The sequence below is a fragment of the Triticum dicoccoides genome, chromosome 3B (genome assembly GCF_002162155.2).
Source record: "Triticum dicoccoides isolate Atlit2015 ecotype Zavitan chromosome 3B, WEW_v2.0, whole genome shotgun sequence".
Classification (NCBI taxonomy): Eukaryota; Viridiplantae; Streptophyta; class Magnoliopsida; order Poales; family Poaceae; genus Triticum; species Triticum dicoccoides.
The window spans coordinates 774,448,514-774,453,963 of NC_041385.1; positions in this window are offsets into that span (position 1 = coordinate 774,448,514).

Below are 5,450 nucleotides of genomic sequence, written 5' to 3' on the forward strand. Positions count from 1 at the left end.
CGCAAATGTGTACGATCAAGATCAGGGACTCACGGGAAGATATCACAACACAACTCTACAAATAAAATAAGTCATACAAGCATCATAATACAAGCCAGGGGCCTCGAGGGCTCGAATACAAGTGCTCGATCATAGACGAGTCAGCGGAAGCAACAATATCTGAGTACAGACATAAGTTAAACAAGTTGCCATAAGATGGCTAGCACAAACTGGGATACAGATCGAAAGAGGCGCAGGCCTCCTGCCTGGGATCCTCCTAACTACTCCTGGTCGTCGTCGTCAGCCTGCACGTAGTAGTAGGCACCTCCGGTGTAGTAGGGGTCGTCGTCGACGGTGGCGTCTGGCTCCTGGACTCCAGCATCTGGTTGCGACAACCAGAAAGAAAGGAAAGGGGAAAAAGGGGGGAGAAAGCAACCGTGAGTACTCATCCAAAGTATTCGCAAGCAAGGAACTACACTACATATGCATGGGTATATGTGTAAAGGGCCATATCAGTGGACTGAACTGCAGAATGCCAGAATAAGAGGGGGATAGCTAGTCTTATCGAAGACTACGCTTCTGGTCACCTTCGTCTTGCAACAGGCAGAAGAGGGTAGGTCGAAGTCCTCCAAGTAGCATCTCCAAGTAACATCTCATAGCATAATCCTACCCGGCGGTCCCCTCCTCATATCCCTGAGGTAGAGCGACCACCGGTTGTATCTGGCACTTGGAAGGGGGTGTTTTATTAAGTATCCGGTTCTAGTTGTCATAAGGTCAAGGTACAACTCCAAGTCGTCCTGTTACCGAAGATCACGGCTATTCGAATAGATTAACTTCCCTGCAGGGGTGCACCACATAGCCCAACACGCTCGATCCCATTTGGCCGGACACACTTTCCTGGGTCATGCCCGGCCTCGGAAGATCAACACGTCGCAGCCCCACCTAGGCAAAACAGAGAGGCCAGCACGCCGGTCTAAACCTAAGCGCGCAGGGGTCTGGGCCCATCGCCCTGAGCACACCTGCACGTTGCGTGGGCGGCCGAAAGCAGACCTAGCCTAGTGGCGTTCCAGTCCAATTCGGCGCGCGCCGCTCCGTCGCTGACGTCTGAAGTGCTTCGGCTGATACCACGACGTCGGGATACCCATAACTACTCCCACGTAGATGGTTAGTGCGTATAGGCTCGTAGCCAGACTCAGATCAAATACCAAGATCTCATTAAGCGTGTTAAGTATCCGCGAACGTCGAACAGGGCCAGGCCCACCCGTCTCCTAGGTGGTCTCAACCTGCCCTGTCGCTCCGCCACAAAGTAACAGTCGAGGGCCGTCGGGAACCCAGGCCCACCTCTACCGGGATGGAGCCACCTGTCCTTTCAGCCCCCTCGTCAGAATCACTTGCGGGTACTCAATGAGCTGACCCGACTTTAGTCACCATCTGTATAGTATGTATGTATGTATAGTATATACCCGTGATCACCTCCCAAGTGATCACGGCCCGATAGTATAGCAAGGCAGACTGACAAGAATGTAGGGCCAATGATGATAAACTAGCATCCTATACTAAGCATTTAGGATTGCAGGTAAGGTATCAACAGATGTAGCGACAATGTCAGGCTATGCATCAGAATAGGATTAACGAAAGCAGTAACATGCTACACTACTCTAATGCAAGCAGTATAGAGGAGAATAGGCGATATCTGGTGATCAAGGGGGGGGGCTTGCCTGGTTGCTCTGGCAAGAGAGAGGGGTCGTCAACTCCGTAGTCGAACTGGGCAGCAGCAGCGTCGGTCTCGTAGTCTACCGGAGAGAAGAGGGGGAAGAAACAATGAATACCAAGTAAACAGATGCATATCGATGCATGACATGTCAAGAAGCGATGCTAGGCGTGCCCTAACGTGGTATAAGGTGGTACTGGTCAAGGGGGAATCATCCGGGAAAGTATTCCCGGTGTTTCGTGTTTTCGGGCAGAGGAGCCGGAGGGGGAAAGTTGCGGGTTCGATAGGTTAGGGGGGTGTGGTGGACGAACGGACTGCGTATCCGGAATCGTCTCGTCGTTCTGAGCAACTTTCACGTTGAAAATATTTTAATCCGAGTTACGGATTAAAAGATATGATTTTTAAAAGATTTTAACAATTTTGGAATTTAATTATTTATTTAATTAATTCGAAAAAATGTATTTATGACGTCAGCATGATGTCATGCTGACGTCAGCAGTCAACAGGGGTTGACTGAGTCAACCCTGACATGTGGGTCCAGTGGGACCCACCTGTCATTCTCTAATTAAATTAATTTAGGGTTTAGGTTAATCTAATTACAGTTTAATTAAACTTAACTAGTTAATTAATTTAATTAAACCGGATTAATTAACTTAACTTAATTAATTAATTAATTAATAATATTATTAAATCATTTTAATTTTATTAATTATATTTATTGTTTTTATTTATTTTATTATTTATTATTTATTTATTTATATATTTTTTTTATTTTATTTTTTTTAATGTTCTGGGGCGAGGGCCCCGTTTGTCATAGGCCCATAGGGGCCTTAGTGGTTATGGGCGTGTGGGCGCGCGGGCTCACGGGCACGGCCACGAGCGCCCACCGGGGCAAGCCCAAGCGATGGCCTCGGGCGCGGCCAGTGGCGCTGCCGCCGGCGACAAGGAGGCAGCCAGGGGCGGCGAGGTACCGGGACGCCACGCACGTGGTCTCGGCGAGGTGCGGGCCCGGCGGTCGTCAGCGGGGAAGGCAGGAGTAGTGCACGGGGGCTGCAGGCGGAGCGGGACGGCGGCGTGGGCGGCAACAACCGCAGGTGGCACGAGCGACAACGGGCGCGACGGGGCGCGCGGGTGCGCGCGTGCTCACAGCGAGCACGAGCACCGGGCGGCACGTGCACGACTACGGGACGGTGCGAGGAGCAAGAGGAAGAGAGGCCGGGGGCCTCACCGTGGATCCGTAGGGTCAAGGCAGCGGGGCTCAGGGAGGTTGACGGGGACGACGCGTGTAGACGGGGAAGTCCGGCGGCGTCCGGGACGGCTTCGGGCGACGGAGTCGGCACGCAAATGTGTACGATCAAGATCAGGGACTCACGGGAAGATATCACAACACAACTCTACAAATAAAATAAGTCATACAAGCATCATAATACAAGCCAGGGGCCTCGAGGGCTCGAATACAAGTGCTCGATCATAGACGAGTCAGCGGAAGCAACAATATCTGAGTACAGACATAAGTTAAACAAGTTGCCTTAAGAAGGCTAGCACAAACTGGGATACAGATCGAAAGAGGCGCAGGCCTCCTGCCTGGGATCCTCCTAAACTACTCCAGGTCGTCGTCAGCGGGCAACACGTAGTAGTAGGCACCTCCGGTGTAGTAGGGGTCGTCGTCGACGGTGGCGTCTGGCTCCTGGACTCCAGCACCTGGTTGCGACAACCAGAAAGAAAGGAAAAGGGGAGAAAAGGGGGAGAAAGCAACCGTGAGTACTCATCCAAAGTACTCGCAAGCAAGGAACTACACTACATATGCATGGGTATATGTGTAAAGGGCCATATCAGTGGACTGAACTGCAGAATGCCAGAATAAGAGGGGGATAGCTAGTCTTATCGAAGACTACGCTTCGGGTCACCTTCGTCTTGCAACAGGTATAAGAGAGTAGATTGAAGTCCTCCAAGTAGCATCTCCAAGTACATCTCATAGCATAATCCTACCCGGCGATCCCCTCCTCATATCCCTGAGGTAGAGCGACCACCGGTTGTATCTGGCACTTGGAAGGGTGTGTTTTATTAAGTATCCGGTTCTAGTTGTCATAAGGTCAAGGTACAACTCCAAGTCGTCCTGTTACCGAAGATCACGGCTATTCGAATAGATTAACTTCCCTGCAGGGGTGCACCACATAACCCAACACGCTTGATCCCATTTGGCCGGACACACTTTCCTGGGTCATGCCCGGCCGCGGAAGATCAACACGTCGCAGCCCCACCTAGGCAAAACAGAGAGGCCAGCACGCCGGTCTAAACCTAAGCGCGCAGGGGTCTGGGCCCATCGCCCTGAGCACACCTGCACGTTGCGTGGGCGGCCGAAAGCAGACCTAGCCTAGTGGCGTTCCAGTCCAATTCGGCACGCGCCGCTCCGTCGCTGACGTCTGAAGTGCTTCGGCTGATACCACGACGTCGGGATACCCATAACTACTCCCACGTAGATGGTTAGTGCGTATAGGCTCGTAGCCAGACTCAGATCAAATACCAAGATCTCGTTAAGCGTGTTAAGTGTCCGCGAACGCCGAACAGGGCCAGGCCCACCTCTCTCCTAGGCGGTCTCAACCTGCCCTGTCGCTCCGCCACAAAGATCCACACAGAGGGCCGTCGGGACAAAGGTCCTTTCAGCCCCCAATCCGTGAATCACTCGCGGGTACTCTTCGAGCTGACCCGACTTTAGGCACCATCTGTATAGTATGTATGTATGTATAGTATATACCCGTGATCACCTCCCAAGTGATCACGGCCCAATAGTATAGCAAGGCAGACTGACAAGAATGTAGGGCCAATGATGATAAACTAGCATCCTATACTAAGCATTTAGGATTGCAGGTAAGGTATCAACAGGTGTAGCAACAATGTCAGGCTATGCATCAGAATAGGATCAACGGAAAGCAGTAACATGCTACACTACTCTAATGCAAGCAGTATAGAGTAGAATAGGCGATATCTGGTGATCAAGGGGGGGGGGGCTTGCCTGGTTGCTCTGGCAAGAGAGAGGGGTCGTCAACTCCGTAGTCGAACTGGGCAGCAGCAGCGTCGGTCTCGTAGTCTACCGGAGAGAAGAGGGGGAAGAAACAATGAATACCATGCAAACAAATGCATATCGATGCATGACATGACAAGTAACGATGCTAGGTGTGCCCAATCGCGGTAGTAGGTGATACCGACGAAAGGGGGCAACATCCGGGAAAGTATTCCCGGTGTTTCGCGTTTTCGGACTGATGAACCAGAGGGGAAAAGTTGCGAGTTCGATAGGTTAGGGGTGTGTGGCGGACGAACGGACTGCGTATCCGGAATCGTCTCGTCGTTCTGAGCAACTTTCATGTAGAAAGTATTTTAATCCGAGTTACGGATTAAAAGATATGATTTTCTAAAGATTATATTAATTTCCGGAATTTAATTAATTAATTATTTAATTCGAAAATGGATTTATGACGTCAGCATGATGTCATGCTGACGTCAGCAGTCAGCGTTGACCGTTGACCTGGTCAACCTGTCATGTGGGTCCCGTGGGTCCCACCTGTCATACACTGTTAGGTTTATTTAGGGTTTAGATTAATCCTAATTATAGTTTAATTAAAATTAACTAGTTAATTCAATTAATTAAACCGAATTAATTAACTTAATTAATTACTTAATTAATTAATTAATTAATAATTAATTTTATTAAATCATTTTTATTTCTATTAATTATATTTATTTTATTATATTATATATATAT